Source organism: Pan troglodytes, chromosome 5 (assembly GCF_028858775.2).
Source record: "Pan troglodytes isolate AG18354 chromosome 5, NHGRI_mPanTro3-v2.0_pri, whole genome shotgun sequence".
NCBI classification, from domain to species: Eukaryota; Metazoa; Chordata; class Mammalia; order Primates; family Hominidae; genus Pan; species Pan troglodytes.
This window is the reverse complement of record NC_072403.2, coordinates 112179805-112192824: the sequence shown is the minus strand read 5'-3', so window position 1 is coordinate 112192824 and position 13020 is coordinate 112179805.

Genomic DNA, 13020 nt, shown 5'->3' with positions numbered 1-13020 from the left:
GGGTGCTTGATGTAGGCCCAATCCTATCCCCAAGGGCTTACCAACAGCAGGGTGGGTGGCATGGTCTGCCCTGGGTGCAGATAGTAAGGGTGTGTGTTTCAGGTATAGAATTTAAAACAATAATAAACCTGAGTAGGTCTACTTTTTTATTATCATCATGTGCCAGCAATTCTAAACAATGTCCAAATTCCTCCTCCTCAAAAAATCTCTTTTGTTGATCTATGTTCTAAATAGCTGATATGATTCCTGTTGAGTTTTAACTATGTACATAGCCTTCAAATGAGGACTTAAAATTACTTATTCTTTAATAAACACTTTAGTTTACATTAAAGTTAATTTGAAGGACTTTCCTTTTCTAATCACCCCAAAATATTAGCACCCAGCTACTATATGCATTTCTTTCATGAATAATTTCAAAATTGTTCTGAATCTTTTCAGCCTACCTTGTTTGCAGTTCTTAGCTCTGACTCCTATGGCACTACATATTCCTACATTTAAGTAGAGGATTCAAAGTTAGCCAGGGTAGACAAAGAAACAGAGCTCAAGTTACTTCAATTCTGTCATACTAAGTGACCCCTTCAAGTTTTTATTTGTGTTTAAAACCTTAAAGAGTAGAACAGAGTGTGACTTATGAGGTGTGACTTTTTGTTTGGTTAGTGAAAATTTTAGTTTATACGTGCAATATTTTACTGAATTTGAGTAACATTTAAATTTTACTTTTTAAAATGATTTGTTTGCTTTAAAACTAAAGAACAACTCAAAAATAATGCTTACTAATTATTACATAACTATTACTAAAAGTAATTTTGTTTTATAGATCAGATTGTTAACAGGCTATAATAAATGTTTACATCATAGCTTCTCACCTCTTTCTTTGTCATTTATTCAGTGATTATATCTGCCATCAATGTATAGTTTTCCTTGATACTATGCAAAATACAATATTCATATCACATAGTAAACACCTCCCACACTCATGCAAATTAAATGACAAAGATACAAGATGCTGAAACTAAGGTAGTATCTTTATTTTCCCTTGCCCATGATTGAAATTTTCTGTGCTCAGTTCCTCAGTTTATTTTTTAAAACCTGGAGTATATGTGTGCACCTATAAGCTATACATTAATGATATCTACCTCTATAGATTATGTGTATATCTACATGCATTCATACAGTTTCTTTCTTGACCTCTTTGTAACATTTGATGTTATTTCATACCATTGACCACACCCTCCTTCTCTCCTTTCTTCTGTGACATCCCTTTCTTGATTTTTCTCCTACTTGACTGACCAGTCCTTCCTTAGCTCACTCTTTGAATGCAGGATTCCCTAATGCTGTCTGGTGTCTCCTTTCCCTTTTCATCTTCTTGCATGGCTTTCAACTATCACCCATGAACCCACAATTCCCAAAAAGTTTATACCTTAGGCCACTTGCCTTTGCTTCAGGATCATATTTCCAAGTGGATGTGCCACAGGTACCTCAAACTCAATGTGTAAAACTCATTATCTTCCTCCCTCAGACCTGCTCCTCCTCTTATTTTCCTTACTTTGGTTAATGGTGCCAGAAATCTTGGAATAGCTGAAAGTTTAAAGCTAAAAATCATTCTAGGCTTCCCTCACCATTCCTATTTCCAAATCCTGTGCTTTCTACCTCATAAATACCCCTCCAATCTACTTCTTCCTCTCTATCAGGTTTTTCCTTAAAAAATTTACTGAACTAAATTCCTGAAATGGACTCCCCTTCTCTCTTCTTATCCCCTCTTCCTCACTGAGGAAGATATATGTTCTAAACATATATCATATGGTGGCCCCTTCCTGCCTAACATCCTCTATTGGATCTGTATTAGTCCATTCTCACACTGCTATAAAGAAATACCTGATATTGGGTAATTTATAAAGAAAAGAGGTTTAATTGGCTCACAGTTCCACGGGCTGTACAGGAAGCATGATGCTGGCATCTGCTTGGCTTCTGGGGAGGCCTCAGGAAACTCACAACCATGGCGGAAGGCTAAGAGGAAGCAGGCATGTCCTACATGGCTGGAGCAGGAGCAAGAGAAGAGACAGGAGAGATACCAGGCACTTTTAAACAGCCAGATATCACAGGAATATCACCAGATATCACCTCAATGACAGCTTAAAGGGAGATGGTGTTAAAATCACCCCCATGATTCAATCACCTCCCATTAGGCCTTACCTCCAGCATTGAGTATTATAATTTGACATGAGATTTGGGTGAGGACACAGATCCAAACCATATCAGGATCCCTAATGCCTTCATGACAAAGTTCAAACTATTTAGAGTGTGAACCACAGTCTGTCATAATCTAACGCTTCTTCACTTTTCCCAAAATATTGCCAGTATCTCCTCCACTATCCCCTTTCCTTTAGACTGCTGGACTAGTTTGAGTCCCCAGTGCTGCTCATGTTCTCTCAATCATGTCTCTTGTCTCCATCTGAACTTTTCTTCTCCCTTCCCTACTCCTCTTCATAACCTTTTTCTTCCAGGCTAACCTGTCTTTGTCTCTTCTCCCTTCTCTGGTTTTTCTGTCTTCTCTGACTGCTTCCTCTCAGCCTTCACTGTCTCTTCCTTCTCTAATTAACCCCTAAGTGTTAATCAGCTCCATCCGAGACTCTTCTCTCTCTTTAAACACTTTCTTTTGGACATCTCACCTAATTCCATGGCTTTAACTATTAATACTATCTATATGCTGATGACTCCTGAGTTTTATATTCACCTGAAATATCTTATGCATACCTCATCTGGGGGTCTCAGGCTTCTTAAATTTACCAGGTCCAAAGCGGAACATCTGAAATTCCTCCCTTGTTGTCTCTGCTCCTCCTTTTTTCTACATTTCCACTGCTGCCCTGTGAATTCCAACCCCATCTTTTTTTCATATGCATTCTCAAAATAGTCTGGCCTCCCTGCTTCCACGTCTGCCTCTCTATAATTCAGTTTCCCAATAGCAGCCCAATAATATTTTATAAAAGTAAATCATATCAATTTTTTTCCTGATTAAAACTCCTTAATGGCTGCTCTTTACACTTTCAATAAAATTAAAAATTCTTCAGTAGTCTTCAATGCCATCTGGTTCCTGCCTCCTCCCCAAGCTCACCTCACTCTCCTACCTATGTACTACACTCCATTCATATCACTCTTCTTTCCCTTCCTAAAACAGGCTAAGTTGTTTTCAGTTGCTTGTAGTTACTTCTTGGGATCCTTTTTACTCTCGTTTACCACCTCATTTGACACCCTCCTCTCATCCTTCATGTCATAACCCAAATATCACCTTCTTAGAGAGGTTTTCTCTAACCATATTTTCAGAGTAGCTCCTATCCCCCTAATGTTTTCTATCAGAACAACTAATTTCCTTCATGGCATTTATTACACTGTCAATATTATATTTACTAACCACGTCATTATATGAAAGACAGGGACAATGTCTGTCCTGTTCAGTGCTGTAATTCCAGTGTGTAGCACAGAGCCTATTCTCAATACATATTTGTGAAGAAATAAATGAATACTTGTTGAGCACACATTTTAGGTGTTATCTTGCCTTGGAAATATTTCCTAATAATCCCCACCGAATTAAAGCTTCAGGTGAGTCCTGATGAATTAACGGTTTCTCTTAGATTCCTTCCTTCCATTTTACACTATAACAATTGTTTTTCTATGTTAGGGTTGCTGATTTTCTTATCATTTTTCCCCAAAAGATTGTGAGTTCCATAGAGCAGACTTGAGCTTTGTTCATCTTTGAGTCTCTGCCAGTCCTAGCATATTATCTGGCCCACGGTTGGTGTTCAATAGTTTTTTGTTAATGAATGAATACAGCGGGGACTGAAGAATCAAGTTCAAGCTCCCCAGGGATTCCGCCAAGTATTTTCCAGTTGGAGAAAGGAGTGGGGAAAGGGAATCACAATTTTGTTTTGGATAATTCTTTGGTATGTAGAGCCATCTGGGCCATTGAGGACATTGTGTATCTCTGGTTTCTGGGCTCTAAATGCCAATAGTACCCCCACCCACAGCCATGGTGTAACCAATACTGCCATCCCACCTTTCCAAATGGTATCTCCCTTTGCAGAAACTCCAAACAGCCCAGTCTTCGACTTGAATCTACAACTTGAAGTAGTGATTGCCTCTTAAACTTTTCTATTTCCCATGGAAACAGCACTATTCTTTCTGCATATATGTTTAGAAATTTTAAAATATCTATTAATCTTTAATTCATCTTGGAGGTCATTAGGTTTGTTGGAACTCTATGAGACCAAGGTGAACCTTTTTAATCAGTCTAGAAATATCACCCATCTGTAGTATATTTATTTATAAATTATACCCTGTTTTCTCCTTAAAAATGAAATAGCCAGGTGCTATAGCTCATGCCTTTCATCCCAGCATTTTGAAAGGCCAAGGCAGGATGACTGCTTTCCTGGGCAACATAACAAGAGCTCATCTCTACCAAAAATAAATAAATAAATAAATAATAATAATAATAATAAAATAGCCAGGTGTGGTGGTGGGTGCCTGTAGTTCCAGCTATTCGAGAGGCTGAGATGGGAGGGTTGCTTGAGCCTGGGAGGTCAAGGTTTCAGTGAGCCATTTTTGTGCTACTGCACTTCAGCCTGGGTGACAGAGCGAGTCTGTCTCAAAAAAATAGTAAAATAAAATAAAAACAAGGCAGTAAAAGTTATACACATGTAGTAAGAGAAAGCCAGAGGATAGAATTGTTTTAAAAAATAAATGAAATGTAAACAAATGAAAGAGAGGATTTAGCTTGCTATAGTAGTTTCTGAATCTAATTTGAATATGATCAGTAACACAGAAATCGTTGTATTCCCAGTACTTAAATATAATTGGGAGGACTTTTCAATGGTCCTTTCTTTAAAAAATATGGGGCCCAGTTGGGTGGCTCACAGCTGTAATCCCAGCACTTTGGGAGGCCGAGGCAGGTGGATCACGAGGACAGGAGTTCCAGACCAGCTTGGCCAGCATGGTGAAACCCCGTCTCTACTAAAAATACAAAAATTAGCAGGGCATGGTGGCATACACCTGTAGTCCCAGCTACTTGGGAGGCTGAGACAGGAGAATCACCTGAACCCAGGAGGTGGAGGTTGCAGTGAGCCAAAATCATGCCATTGTACTCCAGCCTGGGCAACAGAGTGAGACTCCATCTCAAAAAAAAAAAAAAAAAAAAAAAAAATATATATATATATATATATATATATATATATGACATTAGATAAGGATCAAACATTTTACTCAACATCAGCTTGAATGCCTTGATGGCTTATAATAATCAGTACCTTCTTCTTCAGAGCTCAGTCTTGTTAGTCTTTCCTAAAACACTTTGCTGCCTATAATGCCCTCGTGGTCTGTGTTAACTTGCTCCTAAGTGAAGTCAGTTGCTTCCTTTTTATTATGGTGCTGAATGTAGCAGAATTATATATTTCATGTAAAATGATATTTCTTTCCTAAAATGAGTGGTCTGTCAGGCAAACTTATTTCCTGAATCTGATTTTGTCCAAACTTCTGTTTCATGTGAGACAACATTATGGAAAATCACAGCGTAGAGATTAGGCTAAAATCAGCTACATTACTAAATGGATATTCACACATAGCAGTGAATATCAATTTTTAAATATTTATTTATTTATTATTTTTTTCTTCCTCTAATTCTAATTCTTCCTCTAATTCTAGTGAGTTTAATTCTAATCATTGATTATGAACTACAAGTTTACTATCTGTGAAAATTAAATTGAATTCCTTTGCTGTTTCTAGTTTCAAATTAAGGCCTATAACCTCTCTCCCTATCAACTCACTTTGCTGGAAGCATATTTTATATGATGTTTTTAAAATATTTAAAAACTCACTTTTATCATTCCCAAACTATGCTTTGCTAAGGCGGCTGAAGACTCTATTTTTTTTTGTAAAAATTCAAACATGAATTTGTTTGATAATGTCATCAGTATCAATTCCTCTTTAATACTCATACAAATTGTGTCAGCTTGTCAATTACTTTAGAAGAAGACAATCCAAAGCTTGTTTTCTTGGTCTTTTCCAAATGGCCTTGTTGGCTTCAGCCTGTGTAAGAAGGTGAGCCCCTTGTCCCATATCTTTCTTCAGTAAACAAGCACTGGAGAGGAGGACAGAGGGAAAAGCAATTTGACAATGTAGAGCTTTCAGGCAATTTAGAACCATACAAAATTGGTTCTAAATCAAGCAGATTTCTGTTAGTAGTTTATTTTTTTAAGAACTCCACAACTTTAATTATTTTTTCTATGAAAAATATTTCTGTCTTTTTCTATTTCTACAAAAGAAACAGTAGCATGAAGGGAGTTACTGAATCAAGAATAAAAAGGAGAAATAGATTTGAGACTTAGGTAATTAATGAAATGCTTAATCTCAGTATAAAAATGATCTCATGCTGTGCATTCCACAAAATCCAGACTTGTATGCTATTTTGGCTCTATTACATATTCAAATTCATTCAGATTTAACTGAGAAATCACTTACTAGTGCATGAAAACATGGACCACTCTTTTAACATTTTCAAGTGAGGTTGTCAACTCTGTTTTACCCTATGTGAAATGTATGAGCTCAAATGATTTGGATTGTAAATCATCCATATTCCTGTAATTGATTGGAGCCAAGTAAAATGGAACTTGCTGTGAGCAGTCATCTGAGCTCAACAGAACTTGGAGACAGTGTTATGAAACAGAAAATTTTAATGTGGAGATGTTAGCACAGATGTGGGGACACACTAAACATAAAACAAATAATTTTTCAAAAAGTTCCAAAATTCATTTGAAGGACATATTGGAGTTATAGTGTCACATTTTTAAAAGGACTGTGTTGCCTAAAGGGGAAAAATCAAAAGGGATCATAATGGTTATTTGCTTGAGATAGTCTTTGTAGTTTTATTTATAAGAGTTAAAAAAAAAAAACTGGAGGCATACTAACTAGGGAGTTTAGAGGGGACTTGAATAGTATACCATGGTACAAAATTTACACAGAATGCTCTGAAGCCACCAAAAAAATGATAATACAAAATAATTACTTAACACTTAATTACATTTTTAAAAAAAGCAGAATACAAATTGAAGATATGCTTTGATTCTGGTTGTGCTGAATCTTGTGTGCTTGTAATTATTTGTGTGTATTAGGATGATGGGAATGTGGAATTTCCCTTGTTTCCTTTATTGCAGTACATATATAATTTGTGCATTAAATAAAAATTAGCTTATAAAATAAAGATAACGGTGTAATTTCCAATATAAAAATATTGTACAACTGTTTTCCATTGTTGCTGCTTCTGTTGAACTTGATTCTTATACGGAACAGTGAGCTTGACTTCAGTGATTTTGTTGGTCACCAGATAGTCCCAGGATAACTGCATTTTACTGCTGAAACACCATCTGGACTTTGTTCAAAATTCTGCTTAGCATAAATTGTGGTTGGCTAATGTCTCTCCCTGCACAAACATCATAAATTATCTACACTCAATAGGGACCTCTATCACTTTGTAATTAGGTTATTTCAACCCTTTAAGACATAGCTACATGAGCTTTTCAATATTTCACACTATTTCTTTGTTACAATTAGTATGTTATTAAAGGCAGTTAATGCTGAGATTTTTTTCTACATGCTCAGACTCAGACATTATATACTGAATTATTTCCATCCTCAAAAGTTGGAAATCTTTTTAAAAAAATATAATCAAAAATTGGACACACTGTTTTAGAATAAGAGTACCAAGCATATATTTCAGAGTTTTCTCTTACTTTAACTGAAAGAGGTGTGGAGGTAATTTTAATTTCTTGTCTAACTATCTCAAATTCCTTCCCTATCATGGTCTTGGTCCTTATGATCCTTGGATGTTCCTGCTCCTTATTTAGCAAGCAGCTGTTGGAGATGATAAGAATGTGGTAATAATCACCTCAAGGTGATTCTTTGCATTTACTGAAGGTAAACACTGCAGCCCCATGAGATGGGGGACATTGACCTCCTGGCCCCTAACTAGAGAAACTAGAAAGAAGGCTTCACTTTGAATCTTCAGGAAAACAATGGCTGTCTCTTCATCTCTTTTGGGCTGATAGGCCAGCCTTTGCCTTTTTCCATCCACTACATTTTGTCTCATACATACAAGGAATTACCTTGCAGGTGCTCAGCAGGTGCATTGTTAACTTGACCCCCAAAAATTATCAAGCCCATCCCCTTTGTCCTAATGTCTGTGTGTTACAGTGACCCAATAGCCTGTTAGACTTGGGCTTTAGGCTTACTTTGGAAGAAGTGCTAAGAGGGCAAGCTACAGACCATGCAACAACGCACATAAATCTGAGCTAAAAAATACAGATAGGGAGCTCCTTGGAGTGATTACTTATTTCTCAAGTAAGTATCCCAGAGTTGGAGCCTTGAGTGGACCTGGTGGTATCTGGTCTTTACAACTGGCATCCCATGACACCCCTATCAGTAACCCAGGAGGCAACATCACAGACAGAGTAGTGAATTGATAATAGGGGTATAGTTGAGCATTGAGGTGTGGCTGCCCTTATCATCCCACTGAAGTGACCCATCCAGTTCTGTTTTCTCCAAAATAAAGTGTTCCAGAGTGAGCCCTCCTGGAAACAAGTAACCCAACTGTTAGGACAAAGTAAGGAAAGGTGGGAGTAGTGAAAAGCTAATACTGAGTACCTAGTACATACCGTGCACCACACAGTAAATTGTGGAGATATTTGAACTTAATCTGACTCTATGGCCATTCTTCTACCAAATGCTGTCACTCATAAAATGTACAAGCCTAAAATCATTTGGGGCTTTCTGGGATACTCTATGGAGACTTGATTGTGAACAGGCAGAGTAGGGGAGGATCCGATGGAGGGGCAGTCAGAAGATTTCAGGGTGACAAAAGGAAGGAGCAGGCAATGTGCTCTTTTTAGGTACTGGATGTTGTCTAGAGAAACGGTGACCACTAATGGGATAACTTCATGTTTAAAACTTTTCAAAGAGCTTTCCCCTCCATTTTATTCTGGCCAGCTTCACTATTTACACTGAGATCAGGGCTGGTCAGACTAGATATTTGATGAACTGCCAGAGTGAAGATTTGCATTCAGTAGAGCTTAGCTTGGAGGAGGGAATGTTATACACAGGGTAGAATAAGACTTCTACAGTAGGGCATACAGTCAAGTCAAAGTCCACAGGAAATGTCACAGGTCATGCCTTGGAAGATGTTGTATAAACATGAAGTTCACAGTGCTAAAGGCAGGATTGAGGGCAGGGTCAGAGATGGAGAGTTTGAGATCAGATGGAGATGAGATTGGAGCAAAGGCAGAATGAGAGCAAGTAAGTTAAGACTGAGGCTTAAAGTAAAGTTTAGAATGAGTTCTTGAAATCATAGTGGAGGTCTGAACTTGCTTTTCTGGAAATGAGTTCATAGGATGTGGACAGGTAGGGCCAGCTTAAAGCTGAAAACAGTGTTAACATTAGCATTTGATTTTTAGGATGATCAGAAATGTCATACTATTTATGTTTTTTGTATAAGAAAACTGTGATCCAGAGAGACTGACTAATTTTCAGCCACATAGAATGTAAGTGATAGAGCTGTGGTGAGTGGGATTTATAGCAATGGTGAAGGAATAAGTGAGCACATCAGCACTATTCACGGGCATGTGACAGAAGTAGAAAGAACTAAGCAGTTTTGACTCCATTTGTCTAGCCATTAGGTTAACACAGGTATGGGGGGACAAAACTCATTCTACAAATCCAAATGTGCATGAAAACTAACATTTTTTTAAAATCATATTTAAAAAATTTCTATGATGATCCCCTGCTCCATGGCAAAATATCTCAGTCTACTCAAGCAAAACATCTCTTGCTCTCAGAGTTGTTTTAAATTCCAGGTGGTGTGATATCTCCCAGGCCAGGAGAAAGAGAAGGGTAGGGGCAGGAATCTGGTGTGGATTCATCTTCTCATAATGACATCTGCTGAATTATCCTTTGTCCAGGCTATTCTCCATGGGTAGTCTCTTGATTTCTCGTAAGCTGCCTATGGCTCCCAGGCACAAAGTTTCAGCAGCTCCAACCAATGCCCTCAGAGGGCATGGACTTATTTGCTGCCATACTGGAGTGTCACAAAACCTGTTTTTTTTTTTTTTTTTTTTGTGTGTGTGTGTGTGTGTGTGTGTGTGTGTGTAGGGGTGATCTCTGGTCTTAGATGCAAAATAATTGTTCTCTTGTTAGAAAACTTACCTTGCTCCTTTCGTTATTTCCATAAGTCTTGGGCCCTGACTCCTCTTTTCCTCTGATGGGGACAATTGACACTTCCTCAATCTAATGTGAAGTATAGGCAAAAGCCAATATAGCAGATCAAGATCTCTTGCCCCTAAACCCCACTCCCCACTGCATGTAAATTCTGGAGTTGACCTTGCAGACCTTCATGGGCTATAGAGCATGTGTCAGGATGTAGTGCATTTCTCAGAGACTCCCTGCCAAATGTTCATCCAAATATCTTGATTTTCCTTAGCAACTGGATCGCCAAATACCTAAATGACTGGGTGTGATTGTAGCTTCTTCATCAGAAATTACAGCTAAGGCCAGGTCAGCCTGACATGAAGAGAAGTCAATTGCTTGTGGATAACCTCATCTCTGGCGGATATTCTTTTGTAAAACACATATGACCTTACATGTTTTAGGATCGTTTGATGAATGCTAATAGAATATTCTACTAATATTCATCTATTAAAAGACAGCTTTCTTTTTATCATAATAATTTATAATAAACATTGTGAATATATATACAGTTGATTAAGAATAGTTTTTCTCTGATTCACATTTTTCTTTGTTTGTGCCCTATTCCAATATAGCGGTGTGATAAATGAATGTTATAGAAATTTTTGCATAAGACTGCCAGTTATTTTATAATAGTCAATTGTGTTTTTGTAAAATTTAACTTATTTCAGAGCTAATTCTATCACATACACATGTGAAACATTTATGGGATTTCTCTTCAGCTGCAAATAGAGAGGTGCTGGGTACAGTGAAATGGAACTGGATCGGACAGATTGAGTTCAAATAGTAGCTCAGTAGTAAAAAGTGTCACCTTAAAGCAGTCACTTAAATTCTCTGAGTCTTGATTTCATCCTCTGCAAATGGGTGCAAGATATCTGCTTTATGAGGAATGTGCCTTACATTGAACATCTGTTCCAAGGTACTGCACTGCACTTTCTTTAGCTGCCTTGCTACTATTAGTAATTGATATTTACAAATAAGTCTAGCAAAAAAGTGAAAGCACAGTAATGATGTCAAAAAGGTTATTAAAGAAAATACTTTTCTGTGACCTCAGCTGAAGCTAGCTAGAGTTGTAGCAGAAGAAATGTCGGTGTCAGAAGACCTCGTCTCAAATCTTGTCTGTTATTTCTCACCTACTGACAAATAATTTCCTTGAGCCTCACATTTCAGTTGTAACAAACAGAGAGAGAGAGATAATAATGCCTAGAGTTGTAGAGCCAAAATGAGATAACACATGAACATTTCTCAGATGCTTGCCCTTTATTAGGGGCACAATAAATGTTGTTGATTGAAACACTAAGCTCATTGAGAATTAATCATTTCAATTAAATTTTGCATAGTTAGCATTGTACTATGGCACCTCATAGTTTGTTCTAAGTAAATACACTAAAAAATATTAGAAAATGATCTTTCATAGGCTAGCTTTCTTCTCACAAAAATTCATGATGATAATCATTGCATTTACACAAAAAGAATCCCTATGATAAAGTGTCTTGTAATAACCTAAATTTGCCTATGACACAGCTTGTAATTGAATCTTATTTTCAACAGCAGGTTTATCCCGATCAGTTCTTTAATCTTACATTAGTAACACCAAATTTTACATGATTAGATTTTTCAAACCCCAGTATTATGGTGAAGTTTACAATAGTTTTATTGCTGTGGCACTACTAGTATATTTGCTCAATGTGTTAGTCAAATAATGAGTTATTACCATGTTAGAGATGAGAAGACAGCAGAGAGATGGTCAATATTTCATCCAAGAATAGACAGACAGATGATAAGTGACCAGCAGAAGGGGATTGGTCTACCCAAGGAAAATTTTGAAACAGTTTGTCTTCAGAGCACACCTATCCACTCTCCTTCCTTTCCAGTCTAATACGTAGAGCATCTTTTGAAAATTGCCTCAGGCTTTAAACTTCCTTCATCCTTTATCCATACCTTGAAGTTGTTAAAATGTATGTGGCTCATTCACTGCTCACTAAAAATTCCATTTTCTCCTCTAAATTCCCCTACCTCCTTTGAAATTAGGTCAGGGCCAGATGACTAGGGTTGACCAATGGACTATGAATGGAAGTGACACGTGTGACTTCTGGCCCAAGGCAGTTAAGAGCTGGTGTACTTCCTCTGCTGCTAACTCAACTCCAGAAACATTGAAAACTACATTTGTGATCGCAACATCCAAGATGCAGACAGCCGGTGCCCCTGAGTTGTGGAGTAGAAGGAAAATCCTTTGGCAACCTGCTTTGGACTTTGAGTGAGGGAGAAGTGACCTTTGGTGTGCTACAGCACTGAGATTTTAGGGATCATCTGTCACAGCACCTAGTGTAAATCCAGTAGAGAACAAGATATTCATTTGCACCATTACAATTATGTGCTTACCTTTGTTTTGTAAAGTGCACCATAATTTAGTTTTGTCTTTTCTAGGATTTTATATAAAGTAATCTAGCTTAAATCTTTTGTGTCTGATTTCTTTTGCTCTGCATAATATTAATGTGATTCATCCAGGTTTTTGTATGCCCATTCCTTTTGATTGTTTAGTATTATCTTACGGTATGAATATGTCACAACCTCCTGTTGGACATTTGGGTTGTTTCCAGTTTTTGGCTCTTACAAAATAAAGCTGTTTTGAAAATTTGTGTACAATATGTGTAGAATATATGTTTTCATATATGGTAGCCATACCATTTTTTATTCCTATCAACAATATGTGAGAGTTCCAGTTCTCCACATCCGCACCAG